Consider the following 19,029-nt stretch of genomic DNA (forward strand, 5'->3'; position numbering starts at 1 on the left):
GTAGCCGGTTGTCACTGGTGGCAGATCTTTTGGGCAGGTGCTGCAGGAGTCTTTCCTCTCTATGTGGTACCAAAGCCATTTTAAGATGCCACTTGTTCAGACAGGGTAGCTTTTTGGATGACTGCCTCATGATCCTGTGGGAAAATTTTAAGTGTATTTTGTTTTATGAGGGCAGATTGAGAAGAGGTCCCAGATGCAAAACAAAAGAGATGGTGGGATGGTGATGGGAATCGATCCACAGAGAGGAGGAAGGACATCTAGGATGTGAGATAGGCAGCTCTGAATGAACCCTTGAAATACTCAAACACGGAGTATATTTTATATGAGACTTTGAAAAAGTACTTCTATTTTTTGTGTTGGTTTTTTTTTGAATGGAGTTTGTCAGGTATTTACTCAAGCATACCTCATATTTACCATAAATCAAATTTCAGAAGTTTGCTCCTCTGAGACGGTGAGCTGCTGTTACCAGTGCATTTGCTAGCTGGCAGGCAGTGGGGGGCTGTGGGGGGTGTGTGGTTAAAAATACTTGATAAAGTGATTTGATTGTAATCTCTCTAGTGCTGCCAGAGCACTAGTTTGTTAATGGGAAGTGTAAGGTTGACTCTGTTCTGCTGTAAGGTCACCTTTGTAAGAGCAGGCAGGCTCTCCAAGGGCATTTGAACTTGAAAGGGATTTTTATTTCTTTTCATTTCTGCGAGAATAGCTATTTGTCCGGAATTTCAGTTCCGAGTCAGAATAAATTGTGGCTTTAGTAAATGGTTTGGATGCAGGAACACTAACACAGGATGTATGTGCTTGTGCTTTGCTCCCAGCACACTAGGAGACGATTTTAATCTGTCCTTTGAAGATTGTTTTTTAACCCCTTTTGCTGCTGAAAAACTTCTAAAAAGGGAGTTTGCATTGGCAACCAGTGGCTAATTTTTAGTTTTGAATGTTGACATGTTGATATTTTACAGCAATGTCAGATACATTTCTAACGCCTGTGGGATCTTATATGCTGTGGATCAGAACTGTGTAGTCCTGCTGCTGGTCGCTGTGTAACTTCCATAAAGTTTCTCATGCTGCCTTCCTTAGCCCACGCTCACGCCACAAGGCAGAGATGGGAAGAGAAGCTTTACTGATGGATTAATGGTGTATTAATTTTTCTGAGTGATTTACATAAAGAGCCCATTGTACAGGCTGGAGGGGGAGGGCAGAATTCCTCCTGTCATTGGGTAGCAAGCTATGAAAGCCTCCCTGCCTGCCTATAGTGGAGATGACAATATGTCATTTTTGAAAGGAAGGTGGAGGTAGGTATAGATTATGCAGGTCTTATTTCCCCTTTGCAGGGTACAATTTGACTTGACTTGTAAAATCTGCCTGGATCATAAATCTAACTGTGCACTTCTGTCTGACCGGGATCCTCTGCTTGGAGGGAGCTGACAAACTGGCAGGGCTTGCCAGGGCTGAAGGGAGTTTGGGTTATATACTGGGGCAGGAGAAACTTGTCATGGCTGCAAGTGTGTCACCCAGGGCTTCAAGTCAGACTTGCACAGTGTTGGAGCAGTTTGAGTATTGGTACCTGACTGAGTCATCATCTTGGATTTGTGTTCAAAGGCAAAACGTGTCATAAATGAATACTTGCGTTCTCAAATTAGCTTGCTCCATTGGACCGTTGTGTTACTGCTTGCCAGCCTTTGTAAAACTGAGGGCTCAAAACAATATTGTCTTTGGTGCTTGAGTTAACCGCATCGCCTAAAATTGACACAGACTATAAAGAAATGGGATGCACAGCAGGCTGGAAGGATGGCTAGTTTTATATAGAAAACTAAAATTTATTTTAAAGTAGCTGAAAAACCTAAAATTTCGTCTATCAAAATAATTTTGCCTCCAGTTAGTCCTCAGGTGGATTGGTAAAAAAGGTGAGCCTGACAAATCTCGGGCTATCTTTCTACGATTTTTCACCTAACTGCATGTGTAAAGGCAGGAGTGTTAACAGAAGTGGGAAATGAAGGAGTTGTTTTTCTTTCTGAGCTGTTTCTCTTCCTGTCTTTTTAAACCTCTTATTCTTTTGCCGCTTCATTGCTCTTCCCGTCTCATATTGCATTCCCACGAGGCTGCTAGGTGACAGGCACAAGGCAGCATGTGTTGCATGGTATTTCACTAGCAAAGTGGCTAATCTGCATTGGCTGCAAACGGGAACTAGCAAATAGCAGCGAGCAGCGAGATTGGTTGGATTTGCGAGTTTCAAACGAGCAAGGAAGACAAAAAGTAAATGCTAACTAGGATCCGGGGGCACACCCTGATGTCCTGGGCAGCTGAGCTCTGTTTGTGTGGAAGTCAAATCGGGGGCTGCTCATTCGCTCTTCATTTTTAAAAGGCACACAGTAGTGCAGAGTGTTTTGGAACAGGTGGTGCTACTTAGACTTCACATCTGATAAAGCAGTTACAGAAAGAGACGGTAAAAGTTGATAATAAAATAAAGGTTTGTTTGAAACATTTCTTGCTCAGCCCTCTTCCTCCCCAGTCAGCCAAAGGACCTTTGAAATGAGAGCACACTAACTCCCATGTTTCTCTTCTTTAACCCGAACTTTTAGTTCAGATTTCTTACTTTTTGGGGTAGCAGAAGTTTCCTTTACTCTGGAGCATGTGTGAGGGTGAAATTATATTTTTTTATTCCTACGCATGCTCCAAGTGTCCTTTTTCTCTTGTGTAGGCACTCCTTATCCCTTTCTGTTACGGATGCTCCTGGAGGTTGCTCCAAGAGGAGAGGACAGGCCCGTATGGCTGGAGGTGATCTGAATTCATCCAGCTTGTTAGGGACTGAGCCCGTGGAGCTGACCGTGCTTCATGCAGCTGTGTGTGGGGCGGTGGTACCCGGGCACTTTTGCCGAGGGGTGCTGCTGACTGGGGTTGCCCATCTCATGAAAGCCACCAGAGTGGCAGACGCCAGCCTTCTGGATCGTGTAGCTGCTCTGCTGTCACCTTGGTTAACAGAGCTGGCTTGTTCTGCTGAGCAGGGTCCTGTGGGTTCAAGAGGCAGCTTTGTGAGCACTCCGTAACTTCTGTGCATGAGGGATAACAGCCCGGTTTCCCTCACAGAAGATACCTGTGCAGTGACACCCACTGCTGGTACAGCTGCTTTGAAGAGGCAGGTGTAGGACCTGTCAGATTCTGATTTTTGTCCAAGGTTTTTGTTGGTAGACATTCTAGTTTTCATCTGCTTTGCTCCTCTAATGGCACGACTTGCTTCTGGTATGCTCAGTGGAAGCCCAGGGAACAGCTTGATTTTTTTTCAGTGCCTGAGCCTAAAATTCCCACCAGAAGTCAGGCTGGTTTGCTTACTCATGGTTCCTGGAAAACCGAGCAGGTCCTGGTTTGGAGGCTGTTCCCTGTGCCTTGATGCGTTTCTGTCTGTGCTGGAGGTGCAGCCGCAGGCGTGTGAAATGGGTGGCACGCTGCTCCTGCCCCCAGGTGTTTTCAGACTGAAGCTCAGAAGGTTTTTTCCTTTAAAAAACACATTGTGGAAAAAACACTGACACAGTTATTCTTTGAAACTGAAGCAAAGGTGCTTGTGTGCATTGCAAAAGGTTTCTGACATGTGGAAGTATGTAACAGTCATTCATGTGAGCCTGTGCTGTTTACCGTGAGTATGACATAGCAAGTTAACTTGGAGTGGAGGTAACACGTGAGTCAGTTTATGGTACAGATCTCACCATATTTACTTTGACCTTGCAGAAAAGGAGATGAGTTACATTTCAGCATCAGAACATCTTACAGAGTTTTGCTGACTTTTTTTTTTTTTTTTTTTTTCCCCCCCCTCACCTTTCTTCCTTCCCATCAGTTTTGAGGGTTGGAAGAGGAGAGCTTGTGACAGCAGCTCTGAGCAGTGCTGCCTTCATGGCTGATCTTGCTGATCTCTCCGCCATACTGGCAGGGATGCGGAGAAAGGAAAGATGTTTCTCTGAAGTGGTTAAATATGCCTGAGCCAGTGACCTTATTTATCTTATTATTTCCTTCCAATAGTGATCTTCAGGCCAGGTGTTGGAGAAGCACAATTAGCAGTCAGGGCTGGCTGCAGGTGGCGATGCATCAAAAGAACTGTTACCCAACGGGGAGGTTGACCCCCTCTTCCCTCAGCTCCTGTCTCTGCTTATTGCTCTGATTTTTTTTACCCACTGCCTCTGCAGCCTTTTTGTATCATGAGAAAGTCAAAAGCCTTGCCTGCTTTTTACTGCAGACTGTACTACCTGGAAAACTTATTTGGAGTCTTTAGTCAGAGACTCTGTTCAAAAAGTGGCAGCCACTGGCTTTCTGCTGTCTGCTGGCCAAGTCTCAGCCCTTAGTAATAAAAGTGTGTAGAATACCCATTTTTTTCTTGCAAAAACAGTCTAAATGCGAAACTTTCTTTTAATGCTTAAAGTCCTCTAAATTCAGAAGTAATACTTGTGGGCTTAGCCTTCCGTGTCCTTGTGGCATGTCTGTTGGAGGTAATCTTGACATCCTGATGACAACTTTTACCAAACCTGTCAGTTAACTTCCTAACCACCCACTGCATATCACGGTTTGAGAATGTCACACTTACCAAGGGGTTAAATTTCCACAAACTTAACAATTAATTTCTTCTGTCACAGTAGCAATAATGGCATTGCCTTATTATGTCAGTAAAAGTGATGGTCTTTAGCTATGTCTATACTACCAGTGGTTGGTTTAAACATATATGGCCTAAGTTTGATACTATCAGATGAGTTTTTCTTCACATTCCAGAGGCAGAGTCTGTACTCAAGACCTTCAGTTTTTGTAATACTGAGGAGTTTGTATTTTCAGTGTTTCCTGTAAAAACTTCATGTAAGGATTTGCAACTCTTGACGTTGTCTAACCGCAGCATCAGAGCATCAGCTCGGACTTTTTCTAAAGTCCGAATGAATTTTTAATTTTTATTTTTAAGTCATGAACACAGTTCACAAGGGGGTTTCAGGGACAGCAATAATCACATTTTTTTAGTAATGAGATATAAAAGTACCAAGAACTAGTAAGTCCCCATAAGCAAGATTACTGAATCCAGACTTGCTGTTGCTATTTTAATGCAAAATCATTTAACAGGGCCTTTTTTCTGTATGTTTTTGCACAAGATCTCATGTTCAAGGGGGGAAAAAGTAATTTCAGTTACAACACAGATAAGGGCCCATAAACCCAAAGGGAACTGTTAGTGTTTGTGGAAGCAGTAATATGTGATGGATTGTAGTGTTGGGGCGTGTGTGTCTGTGAAAAGGATTCTTGAAGCTTTGGGCAAGTCCATAAATAATCATTTATGGAAACCTCAAAAAGCATTTGTGTAAGAGACTGGAATAACTCCAAGACAAATATTATATGTTTTATATACCTTATTGTGGAAGACTTATTTTTTTTAAAGAAACTAATGTTTTATAGACATGCAATTTTGTATATATGAGCAGACATATACAAGTCTAAGTATTTAAGTGGAAAAAATTATGGGAGATTTGATACAAAGGCCAATTTTCTGTCTTGTCATACCTTTTCCTTTTACATGTTGTAGGTCCTGTATGCAAAGATAAAATTGGATATAGTTATACGCATTTATAACAATTTGTCTCTATAGTCAAGTTTGTATCTTAGTATTTGTGGTTGAAGCTGTTGGATATTGTGCTTTTATGGAAGCAGTCCTCAGCTGGGAGGAGAGATACTACTTAAATTACTGAGGCATGTACTATTTGTCTTAGCATGTTTGTATCCTGGCACAGCAGAGGGTTCTGTAAAACTTTCATGTTATACAGTGGCAATTGAAACCCTTCATGCTGGTAAAACAGCTGGAGACAGTAGAATGTCCTGTATTTAACTACAACTTGAAGTAGCAACTTTTGTATGGTTGCACATAAATGCAGATTTAATCAAAACTTTGCCTTCTTTCCCATGTCTTCTGGTAAATATTGCCACAGATGGGAATTTGAAAGTGGGTTTGCTAAGCAAAAAATTACAGAAACAGATTAAGTTTAAATAAGAAATGTTGATATGTATCACACAATCATTTGTTCAGACCCACATCCCTACTTTTGCTTTATCAAAAAAACATGGATCCAGCCATCATTGCTATTCGTTCTATAAGATCCTTGCCAAATTTCAATCCTTTGCTATTTTTGTAGTACAAATAACTTTTATTTTAAAAAAGAAAATGTCCTTTCTCATCTGATCAAAATCTCTCAGGTGAAAATAGAAAGAAATAAAAATAACTTGCTATGACCTTAAACATTTGCTGCAGTCCTTCCCTTTTTCCCAGCTGCTATCCCAGTGTGTCCGTTCCTCTCCAGGAAGCAGTGATGGGGGAACTGCAGTCTGTGCTAAAGGACATTTCTGAATAGATTTTTTTTTTTTTTTTTTTTTTTTTTTACAGACAGTTGTGGCTGGTTTCACTGTCTATATGCTGTCAACTCCAAGAGCCATAACCTCTCACTAATGTAAATTTACTGTGTTGAAGGGTCTTAATCCCTCAGGGGATTGTGGAATTTTTTTGTTATGATGAAGGAGTTGAAGGGAAGAGCATGCTTGTACGGTGTTACTGCAGGGAATTAACATGTTAGAGCTGCTGTCTCAGAAGTGTGCTTTTGTTAGGTGAAGGGGAATTTGAGAGCCATGAAGCTCCCTGGGTAGCTCCTCTGTTCCTTCTGGGCAGCTCTGTGCTGCTGTGAAGTCAGACCCTGACTGTTTTTACCTTCGGTAGTGCACCTTGAATCTCACTTGTAGGGTAGCTCCAGTAGGAGTTTTCTCGGCTGGTCGCTGTAGAAGACTACAGTCTTGGGACATGCAAACAAATTGGGTGGCACCTGACTTAACTGTGCTTTTCCGAAGTTACAAGGACATTGCAACCCAGCTTGTTTTGCAATTTAGCTTGACTTGATGTTTGGATTAGCACCGCAGCTAGAGCAGCACTCTTCACAGAATAGTGTGTCCTTTGCCAGAATAGCGTGTCCTTTGCTTGCTTCTTTGCTGCGATGAAGAAACTCACAGGGTGCTGTGATTGTCCTTCCGAGAGTGTATTGTTTTGACCTTTATGAATGGTTTCAAGTTCTATTTCATGATGTATATATACTTTTATACACTTTATATACTTTTTCTTGTTCCCAGGATACTTCTCGTTCCCTCCCAAGTCCGGCTAATCCTTAGGCTGAAAACTTGGGGCAAATGTTTCCCCCTCAGTAGAGGGTCAAAACCAATATCTACAAACTGATGTACTCTTAGCTCACTGTATTTTATGAAACAGGCTGGATGTTTTCCAGTGAGACATTGTAGGCGCTGTTTGAGCTGAAACAAGGCGCTGCATGTGCTTTCTATACGCTGCTCATCAAGTAAGAGAATACATGAAAATTTCTGTTCCCATGCAGTTGTTAGCCAACTGTTTTGTGAATTGTCCCCTAAAACTGAGGGGACCTTTGTCTCTGGCATGGTCATAGCTCACCATTCTGGCAGGACACTGCAAATATTGCAGCTACTTGTTTTTCTTCAATCTCCATTACAAATGAAAAGAAAGTGAAGTTAAAGGTTAAAAATGTGTTTTAAGGACTAAGGTTAAATGACTTTTGCAAGAGTGTAGTTAGCTTCTATTACAATATTTGGAACAATTAAAAAAGGGTGGATTTGTCAGTTTGCAATTTAAACTGTGAAATATGTTTTCTTCTTGTCTTTTAGCTGCAGAATCTCAATAAAAATAAAGAAATTAAACTCTAGGTTTTCCATCCACCTGTTTTTTTTGCTGACGTTTACCTGTTAATTTATCTACTAGCCTTTTCTTCCCACTTGTAGGTAGAAACCTCTTTGTTTTCTTTTTCTGGCAAATTGAACTGGAAACTCTGCTATGCCCTTATGTGTAGCTTTTTGTTCCAAAGCCTGAGCTGAAGTGGTCTGTTAAAATGTAAGGCTTAGGTGCTTATGATGTCTATGCAAGGTGCATGTATGTTAGACACATAAGAGTATGGCATACGTTTCATCCCAAGGAAAGGTAATTAATATGTACACCCTCTGCTCCTTCTGGAGCTTCCCTTAAATATATGGCATGGCAGCTTTGGCTTGGCACTTACCTCCTCAAAGCAGATGGATTCCGTGGACATTGAGTCTCAATGAACTTGCAGTGTACTGAAGGCAGTTATGAGCTGTGAATTAAATGCACCGCGACTGGTGTATCACTTGCCCATTCCCTCAAAACAAAAAGATGTGAGAAGTGCCTAGAAGGCTTTCTGTAAAGTTGCTCAGAAGTTGTCAAATCAAACACTGAAGCAGAGGGATTGAGAGGACTGTGTATTGCTTGAGCGTAGCTCATGGAGATGTTAAATAGAAGTTATCGCTGGTCGCAGTTTCTCCACAGTAACACAGGTCCATAATAAAAATGCAACGTGCATGTGTGTGTATGTATACTGGAAGGGAGGGGGCAGGCAGAGACATGACCCCTCTTCCCATTTCTCACACACACTGTGGGCCATGTCCATTAACCGTGATACAAGAAGCTGTGCTTGCCAGTTGGCAGCTCAGGTTTGACAGGGACAGCTGCTGGAGGGAGGCATGGCTTGGCCTCCACACTGCTTCTCCCGGGAATGGCACCTGCCTGCCGGGCACCACACGCCTGGGTGCACACAGCACGTCCTTGTTGGTCGGGTCCCACCAGACCCGCTCCCCTCGCCTCCTGCCTCTCTTTCCTTTTGCTTGCTTGCATGTGTGAATTTTCTTACTTCCCTGTGGCTTTGTTTTATTTTGCACATGCAGATGTTTGCTCCCTAATGCAGTGGGGATGCTCACGGTTTACTTATTTGGCTTAATACTCTGAATTAATACTTTGGCTTAATACTCTTGTAGGCATCTCGTTAGTGACTCGCTAATTAAAGAGGGACCTATGGAAAAAACGAGTCTCTTAATTTTGGTTCTGTCATTCATGTCTAATTTCAAATGCCTGACATAGAAACTAATGAATAGTGGAGGCTGTTGCGTTTTAGAAACTGAAATCTGTTTGTACTTGCTTGTAATTTCCATGGAGTCTTTTGTATCTGTTTTCCTCCCTTGTAGTCAAGACTGCTGAAGAGCTGATGAGTAAGGGTGACTGATTACAGCATACTGTACACTTACATGGAAACCTTCATTCAGGAGTTATTAACTCAATTTTATTAACTTTTAGTAATGCATGTAATGCCATATATGATAAATATGGCATTTTCATTTCAGAATGAAAATGAGGTAATTGTGACATGCAGTGGCAGAATTGGGTATGAAATTATACGTTTGACTTGTAGCCAACCTGACCAGCTTTTTCAGAGGTAGAAGACCCCCTGCGCTCAGCAGCACAACTCCTTCTACCGGGCTGCCAGCTGGCTATGATGGCGGAGCTGGACCAATGCTGAGGGGGCTGCAGCTCCCCCACAGTTTCCAGCAGATTGTGATTCAGCTGGGACTGTGGGGAAGGCAACAAATCTATTAATTTAATCAGGTCAAATGAGAACTCATTTTGTTCTCCCCGCTCTGTGCTGACACTTCACACACATGTGTCGGAGCCACACTGAATAAGCAGTTGCGTTTCTACCCCAGGGATGAATGATGGCAGAAAACGCCTTGGGGCTGGCTTGGGTCTCTAGCGAGGAAAATGCCGGAACAGGTGGAGATTGAGGAATATTTCCCATTACAACACACAGGTGAAGCTGTAATAAGCTACAAACGGCTCTGTCACCCTGCTCTGCGCACAGTTACTGATGAGAGTGCTGGTTCTGTTTGCTACCCAAGGACAATGAATACCCAAGTGCCAGTTCTTGTCATTCATTTTCAAGGACTTGGATGTATTTTGGCCCATAGCTTTAAATCAAAAGAGAACTGCTTAAAGTGCTGCTGGTTTTAGCTCAGTATTTCAGTCAACTATTTATGGTCCCTTAGGAAAGCATTTTGATGATGTGAATGAAGACTGTTCCCCAGCTAGTACTGATGGTGTGCCTGCATGCTTGTACCCCTTAGGTCAGAAGAGAAACTGATTTTTCTGTTGGCTTCTTTTTATTTGTCTGGTGTGTGTTTCAGCCTTGGATAGTTTTTCAGTAAAAGACCATTGCTCTGTATTTGCTGACAATGTGCTGTAATTGTGCATATTTCAGGAACCAGCCTCCTTGTTAGGACGGTGCCTAATGGTACAGTTGTCTTTGGATGCCAGGATGATAATGGGGTAATTCAGGTGTCCTTCCTGCTGCCCATGACTTTGATATTCCAGGTTACCCAAAGGCAGCCTCAGAGCATTCCTCAGCGGCTTGTTGGTACCAGCGCTGGTGAAATACTGATGGTGTCAGTCTGAAGGAGCAAGCCCATGTCAACCTGTGGTACACCTGTGGTGATTTTCTAGAGCGGTGCACAGGTGGCTGGACAAATGAAAGTGCCTGCGAGGGGCTTTTTGGTTTTGTTTTAATAGTAAACACTATCGGTAAAGCCCTGTTGCATCCATTAATCAAAGATAATTTGACACTCAGACCCTGCATAACAATCATTTTTTATTTAAGAGCAGGTCTTTTAGCAGCAGATTGAAATTATTGGATTGCCTGTTGTTTTTCCAGGCTTTTCTTCAGAATTTCTATTCCAGCCTCTCTTTAAATTTAGGACTGTTAGTGACTGTTTTGGTATAATTAGATTTTTCCTTGTCATATGGTAAGCCTCTATGCACTTTGGTCCTCCCCGCACAAACAGGAATGCCCTCTTTGTTCGACTTCTGCAGCAAAGAAATTCCTGAATGAATTTGGAGAAGTTGGTTACAGATTCCTTTCTTGACCTGCAGCAGCTCTTAAAAAGATTTTGCCCTCTCTGTGCCCTTTGTCTGAAGAGTAAGGCAAACAAAAGATAAGGCAAACTAATTCATGACTTCATTGTATTTGTTTTCTTTCTCACTTAAGGCAGAAGACAGCCCATTCCTAAAACAATTTATTTTATTAATTTTAATGCCAAGCACTTTGCACCTGCAGACATTGCTGGGTTTATTACAGAAGAACTTTTTGTTTGTAATAATCAGAAACCATAATGCAATTTAACAAACGCTGTGTGTAGTATCTACTTGAAGACTCTGCCAGTATAACTACAGCTAGGGTAGGAATAGAAATAAAGTTCTTTCATTGAAAATTGTCTTTCGGTGAAAAAAACCCAAACACATAGATAAAGGATTTTACATTGGCTCCTGAATTTACATATGACTAAAGTGGAACTATGTCCCTCCTTCAAGTAAGAGGTCAGTGCTTTGGGCTTAATTCTCTAAGAAAACAATTTCAAATGGTTTCAGAGGTTTTATTGGAAGAAGGTTGTTTTACAAATCAGTTTTAATTATGAGCAAATGTTTTTTTCAAATGTTTATATTGGTTTATATTCATCCCTGTTGCTTAAAAGTGCTTAAAATTATTTTTTTCTTCTTCATTTTAATATTCGGGAAATTCTTTTTTGCATGCCGGTCTTGAAAGGTGCGAATCTGGGAGTACATGAGTAGCTCTATATTCATTGTTTCACTGATAATTTGAGGTCCATTCACCACAAGTCACCTGCCTGCATTACTTTTTGCAGGACCGGACACATCCTTTGACCCCCTGCTATGGTGAATATTTATCAATTTGAGTTACTTGAATTGATCACAGGGTTATTCTAATTAATCACAGTGGATTCTCCTTTAAAGAACATACTTCCCAGCCTGATCATTTGAGTAAACTACTTGTTTCATTATGTTTGCTGTGACTTTCCCCAAACGAATTGCATCTTCTATAATAATTTTAAAATTATTTCTTTCCTTCCTCACTGTATGAGGAAACTCCACCCTAACCAGTCCTCAAGTGGAAGGGGTAAGATAATATGTGCTATCAACTGCAAGAGATAATAGCAAAATATTTTCTCTCGCTTAGGAGTTACAAGAATATTTGGGTTTACTTATCAAAATAATGGTTAATATCTTTTCAGCCGATGCTTAGTTTCCGTGTCGATGCTGCCCCTTTAAAGATATGCTGGGGCTGACCTGACCTCCCTTTATCTCCCCCCTCTTATCACCAGTGGGACCACAGCGCCTGGTAGGCTCTGGGTCTGGCTTTCCGTAGTGCTTGAGCCGACTGCAGACTAAATGGTGTCGGGCTGTGACAACCTTCAAGTTGAAAATTTTATTTTTACTCCAGCTGTTTTCTTTGGATAGTTTTTCAGGGTGGGTTTTTTTGTTTTGTGTGTTTTACGCACAGTTTGAAAGGGAAATGTGTCAGAATGATTTGGGCTTTAGAAAGAAATCTCTTTTGATAGTTGGCATCCACCCAGGGTATCGGAAACGTATGTCTCTGCAGACCGCTTTGGTTCCAAAAGGAAACAGGATTTAATTAGACGTCCCAACAGCCCTGCTAGCTGGCAGTCAAATCGGGATGCGCTTTGCTGTGCAGCAACATGTGAAGCAAGACAGAAACAGCCTAAACCCTCATCCTTTTTCCATGAGTTGGGCAGGTCTGAGCTGCATTTTCTTCTGTTCTCATTTCAATGGTACAATCTTCAGTATCAAAAAATGGTGCAAGTATATACATTTTTTTTTCGTAAATTTATTTCCTTCCATCCTGTTGCATTTTCAGGCTAGGGCACCTAAGAGAAATGACACTAATGATGTTATGTTTTCGACAAGGGAAAAATGACACTGGCATATTTCTTCTAGTTGTTCTCAGCTGATAGAAATTTCAGTGACTTGAGAGTAAGGGAGAGAATGAAAGACATGGTTTGGTGTGTCAAAATACCCGACTTCATGTGGTTAAAACATTTCTATTTAGAAGGTCATGACCAGTCCTATATACATGGATGTACATGCACAGCTCTCCATGTCAGTTGTGGTCTCCTATACGGAGCCAGGCTATTTAGCATCCAGTCAGTACGAGCAGGGCCTCCGTGAGGGGTGGTGATGGCAGTTGGCATTATCTCCTCTGCTTCTCCCTTCATGCAGTAGATGCGGTGGGATATGTTCCTGGAGGCAGCACTTCACACTTGTAAGCTGTCTCTGTGTGCAGCTTTAGGCAGTCAGTACACTTTGTAATTCAACGGTTGGAAGATGTTTCCATGTTATCTCCATAGAGTTCACCCTGGTACCATGGGGAAGTCTGGTTCCCTAGAGACACAGACAGGAAAACGAGATGTAGGGAGTCGCAGAACTGGTTCCCTGATGGGACTGGGAGTGGGGACCAGGCGTGACATCTTGCAAGTGTCACAGCTGCCAGAGAGGGACCAGGTGCCTGTCTGGCTGCAGCAAATGCCCAGGCAAGAGAAGAGCCTCACTTGGACCTCCCACCTTCCTAGATGGCAAGATCCACCGCCTTTGAGACACTCAGTGGGATACCAGCCCTCCTTAGTTTTGCCACTTGTAAAGATGTGCACATGTCTTTGGGGCACTCATAGTCCTGACACGCTAAAAAGGGGGGAAATAGATGCTGGACTGCTTTGTGTAGGGTTTGGTAAGTCTTCTCCCTTCCCAAATCTGTGAATTTTTATTTCATTCATTTATTGTATTTTTTTAAGCATTCCCTCTTTCCCAATGGGCATCAGGAAGGTGGGGATCTTAAGCTTCTGTGGATCAGAAGCTTAACCTTAAGCTTCTTTGGTCTCCTCCTGGTGAGGGTGGGAGAGGGAGCTGGTGAGCAGGACAGAGGGTATCCCCCAAGGAAGGGATGCTGGCCCAAACCCTCCCAGAGGGGTATGTGCTGCTGGTGTCATGGCAGTTTCTGACTTTTCAGCGCTTTAATACCACGTTGCCTCTAAGCCGTGTCTAATTTCTCAGACAATATTATTGTTCCGTAGTTGGCTTCCTCTTCCTTGTTTTATTGACATTTTTTCCCCCTGCCTTTGTGAGAACTGACTGCTGGTTTTGTCTCTTTTTTGTGTTTTTCTACTTGTGTTTGTGATTCCCCTAGAATCCATTGTGTCGTTTCTCAGTCCCCAGTGGTGTGTTCGCAGCTGCTCTCAGTCCCCAGTGATTATCACTGATGCGCTGGTTACTTCCCCTTCCAGGTAATTAGTGAGTAGATTTAACAAGATTGAACATTAAAATCCTTCTGGTATCCAAGTAACCTTCCTCCAGCTACAATGTTTTTGTTTATTTTGCCGCCATGAAGTGTTTATTCCTGGAGCCCTCTGAAGAGTTATGGTAGGAAATAGTACCTGCATGCCTTGAGCACCAGAAAATGGAATTAAGGGGAAAGGGCTATTTTGCTTCTTGGAGCATGAGGAAATGTTGACATGAGTCTGTACCCTTTCTAGCAGGATTTAAAAGAGAAAAGGCAGGCTAAGCTATATAAAAGCTGTTTCTGGATTTTGAGCTACTCCACTGTAATGTCTCCGCTTTTCTGCCACTGCAGCCTGCTCTTAGCCCACTCTAAAATGAAGTAACTTTTCTTACATGATGACAGATACTTGAAATGCGATACTTTAAGATCTGAGCAGGGCTAGTGGTACTCAGCATCTCATTAGTACTGCTCCATCTGGGGTCTAAACTGCCGTTTTCAAGGTGTCTGGACCAGCGTCTTTTTCTAGAGCTCCACCCAAAGATAACATGTGTTTGCATGTGTTCTTTATTTTCTTTTGGCTTCACATGGTGGATTTTAGGACTTGTGCATTTGGAGACGACTGCAGTTTTCTCGGTTGCTCAGCAAGGTAGGTTACCCTGACCCTTACCTTGCTCCCTGGTTCTTGTATTTCTTTGCTGTACAAGGCCAGGCCCTAGAAAGGTTAATCAACACAACACAGCTGCATTTAGACCCAAATATCACCAGTAAGCGAGGTGCTGGTGGCAGCTCTTTGTGACCCGTATAAAAATAAAATGCTTACAAGGTTGTGTGCTTCTATTCCTTCTATTCTCCTCCGCAGAAATAGGGTGTATGTAAGAAATCTTTCTAGTCACAGCATCTCCGGTGTTGAGCTGGGGAAGCAGTCCGAAGTGCACAGAAAGGAATATACAGTATTCAAAAAATGAATGTTTTCTCACTTGGACTGTGGAGAGTAACTGGTGTGTTGTGGAAATTTGGTACCCCCAGAACTGAGATGTTACGTGAGAGGGAATACACCTTCATTAATTCAGGCTGGCCCTGGCTCTAGAAACGGTGCTATTCCTCTTAACAGAAGTCAGCTAAGATGCAGCACTGTTTGACATTTTGCTTAGATTTTCCCAACTATTAGTCTGGGTGGAGGGTTCCTCTGTCTCTTGCTAGGAGTCAGGTGAAGGTGAGCTGTCTGTAGCTCGACTGTTCAGGTACACTTGCAAGGGTTTTGTTTATTAATGACGCCTATACGTGTAGGTGAAATAGAAAACTACACAAAGCGCTTTCTGAAGGGAGACCAGACGTATATTCCAGAACAAAAAAGAAAATTAAATCCCGAAGAGCCCAGTCAGTAATTCATAACGCGCAGCGGAGCGCGATGACAGCAGTGGGTTTCCCCAGCGCTGACCGCTCCATCCGTACGGGTTTTACTGGGGGGCGGGGGGGGGTGTCGGCGCCGCGGCGGGACTGGGGGGACCCCAGCGGACTGGGGGCCGGGCCGTGGGCGCCGGCCGGGGCCGCGCTCCGCCGTGGGATGGGCCGGGCCGGGCCGGGCCGGGGGGCAGCGGGTGGCGGGGGGCGGTGCAGCCGCGGGGGGCCGCGCCCGGGAGCCCCGGCCCCGCCGCGCCGCCGGACGGCCGCAGGATGTTCTGCCTGAAAGGTGAGGGAGGGGGAAGGTGGTGCCGCCGGTTCCCGCTGGACCTTTCCGTCTGGTGGTGGAGGGATTTTTAGAACTGAAATGTAACCCTTAAAAAACCAAACCCACCAAAACAAAAAAACCCAACAGAGAGACGTGCGCTCAGCGCGTGGATGAGAGGGCGTGTATGGGTTTGTTGTTCCTTTTGTTCCTGCGCTGCCCGGCGTGAATCCCGCGGGAAGGCGCAGGGCAGCTCGCCAGACAAAAGGCCGGGCTGCCCCGCTGCGCGGGGCTGTGGTGCGCGGGGTCGTGCGCGGGGCTGTGGTGCGCGGGGTCCCGGGGGTGGTGGTGGGGGGTGCTTTGCGGCGCAGGGCCGCCCGCAGCGGCCTGCCGTGTGGGGCATCTTCGCGGGTGATCCCGCACCGCAGGGTTACTCCCTCCGGTTCGGTTTTGCCCCCGTACGGACGGCAGGTGACGGAGCCCCCGGAGAAGGGGGGGCAGGGGTCGTGCCGCGGTGTGGCAGATGCCGGGTGGAACCTCGGGCTGCTCCGCCGGGTGATGCTCGCTCTCATTTAGCGGTGGTGCGGGGCCGGCGGGACAGTAAGAGTTTTCATGGCCAAAGAGATATTTTTATTTCATCTTTTTCATTGGACTTCCTAAGAACGTGGGTCTGAAAACCACGGTTAGGAAAACCTTATCATTTCTGTTTAACGTCCCTATTTCCGTTTTTATTAAAAATCGTTATTACCACTGCTACTCTTTTCTTACTGCAGTACAGCTGTTGGAAGCTGACACCAGAGAGCTCTTGTAAGGAAAGGTTTAGGAGCTGTAAGAAAGATACTTTGCCTGGGAAAGAGTAGCAGTGAAGTTAAATAGTTGACTGCTCATCGATGCTTGTGCAGAATATTTTGCTCTTTACATTGCTTCATTGACTGCTTTTACTCTACTAATGACAGTTGTTTGTGCAAAGTCTCCGTTAAGGGTCTTGGTACAGTTGCCAACCGTGAATTAAAACAGGCTGGGAAAAAGCTCCTTTCCTGCAAATTTCAGAGTAAAGTATCAGTGTTTCTACAGAAAACCTTAATGAATTGCACAGCGCAATTTGCTGTGTAGTGATCTATCTTAAAGGAAATTGTTGCAGTGTACAGAGTCAAAAAACTCACTATTTACGTTTTTTAACTGCACAAGGTTTTCAATTCACGACAGTTCAACAAATCACTGGAATTTAGAAACAATGAAAGATGAAACTTTTTTTTAAAGCATTGACTTAGAGATACAGGAGAGTTGTTTAAATAAAGAGTATAATAGGTAAAAGGTTTTCAAGCAAGATGGGGGAGATAAGATGACAGGCTTCTGTAGTTTGGAGCACCTGATGGAAAATGAAGCAAGGAGTAAAGTTTTCAGAGATGTCTTATGTGCAGCAAATGAGTTTTTACAGAAGCAATATATTTTTGTCTTGCATAATAGAATTGAATTACACTTGCTTTTTAATGAGTCTTAAGTTGAATGTATAGGAAAAAGTGTTTTCAAAATTTTCAGGTTTTATTTCTAAATAAGAGTTGCTAGTTACAATACATAAAATCCCGTTTTAGGGCTGTGCTTCAAAGCACTGGATAGGTTTGTTGTGCAGCAATATGTTTTGTTGTATTTTGATTTTTTTCCAGTTTGTGTGCACTTACATACTGTTTTCTCTAAGTCACTGTGCTTGGCACCATTTTATTAGTTTGTAGTAGACTTCTCCCTACCTTCAGGAGCAAAAGTTATTCTGTATTACATAATTTGAAAATCATGGTCCTGAAACAATCACCTGGGACGTTATCATTGACTTATTTTTTTTACCCTTAACATTACCCTTAACATGCGAAGAAGAGAAACTGTTACACACCAGTCCTTTTACTGACTTGATGGTAGCCTGAACAGGGAGGAGGACTTGTCTTTGAAACCTCACAGCACATTTGCCTTTCAGATTCGGATCAGTTTGGGCTCTGAGGGCTCAGGAAGACGCGGTGTGGTTGTGTAGGCGCCTCCCTGGCCGCCAGCTCCTACAGTGTGTTTTCTCAGTCTGATCCAGTGAGCAGTCTTGATCAGAGGAATTAGTCCCAGGTTTGCATAGGGACTAAGTCGGTGTATCTGGCGGGTGTGGATGTGCTGGGTGTGCATCGGATCGGTGATGAAATCCGTGCTCTAAAACTCAGTCTCTGTGAGCTCTGGGGGCCTGCTGCCTCTCATTTTTCCTTTTTTCAGGCTGCTGTTTCAGTTTGCTGTATGATAGTCTGTACTGTCAGCATGGAGCCTCTTGTCACCATGCTCTTCCCGGCTGCCCCTTAAGATGCTTGGGGAACAGAGGTGGTCAGAGCTCATGCGTGGTGGGCGACCTGGTGTCCCCAGCTCGCCTGCTGGCCTGAGCTCTCCAGTGCCGGGTGGCCTTTGCACCTCACCGGCCCATGGGCAGCGCTCGGTTCTTTGGCACGGCCCTTGAGGTGTGACCCCCATCATGTGAAACACGAGTTGTATTGGTGTTTGATCAAAATTGGGCATCTGCAGCAGAGGCAGCGCTGCGTGCATGATGCTGCTGCGTGCTTGTTACTGATCCTTTGGACTGAAGAGGTACAAATGGAAGATGTAAATACATTTTCTTATAAAAAAATAAATTCCTAGAAGGGTCATGAGCCAGTTCATTGTCATGTGCTGGAAAATGAGCTCATGTTTCTGTAATATTTGCCCAGTTTCTCTTCATAGCTTTTGTAGAAGGAGAACAGTGCCAAAAAACGCTATAAAGCAAGCATGTGCGCTTACTGCTTGCCTGCACTTGGGAAGTATTTTCCATCCTTGCTTGTCTTACAGCTGTGGATTTGAGAGGGAAGTCTTTTATACTAATAATAGCAAGAAGTTATGATAGAAGCTATCCATGAAAAATCCCAGGCATGTGCTGCTTGCTCCCTGGAGAAGGGTTTCATGCTAGAAACGCAGATTTTTTTTATTTATTTTTTGTAAAAGATCACAGGGCTGCTCACCAGTTGTCTCGTGTGTTCTGTGCGCGTAAGGACATTCCTTGGATTCCTTTCTTGGCAATGTTCTCATAAAATATCCAATGTTTGAAATCAGAAACAGATTTTCACTGATGTCTTTAAACAAATGCATTTTCCAAGTTGAACTAGACAAGCAAAAATTTGTACAAGTTGCTTTTTTCTTTTTTTTTTTCTTTTCTGTTTAAAGTTTTGCTGTTTTGTGCGTATAACAGCAGGCCAAAATGAAGGGGGAAACACATGTAGTAATGTAAATGAAGGAGTCTGTCAAAGTGAAGATTCCTGTCAGAATTTAATGAGTTTAGTTTAAGCCTAAGATTGGTCACGTGGCCTTTGTTCC

General features: G+C 43.5%; 1 protein-coding gene across 9 annotated transcripts in view; it reads left to right on the forward strand.

Moving 5' to 3' along the window:
* The window catches only part of NHSL1 (NHS like 1), a 185,491-nt gene that overhangs the window by 77,466 nt on the left and 88,996 nt on the right, over positions 1-19,029 (forward strand). The gene's annotated exons all lie outside the window — the stretch shown is intronic.

Source organism: Strix aluco, chromosome 3, assembly GCF_031877795.1.
Source record: "Strix aluco isolate bStrAlu1 chromosome 3, bStrAlu1.hap1, whole genome shotgun sequence".
NCBI lineage: Eukaryota > Metazoa > Chordata > Aves > Strigiformes > Strigidae > Strix > Strix aluco.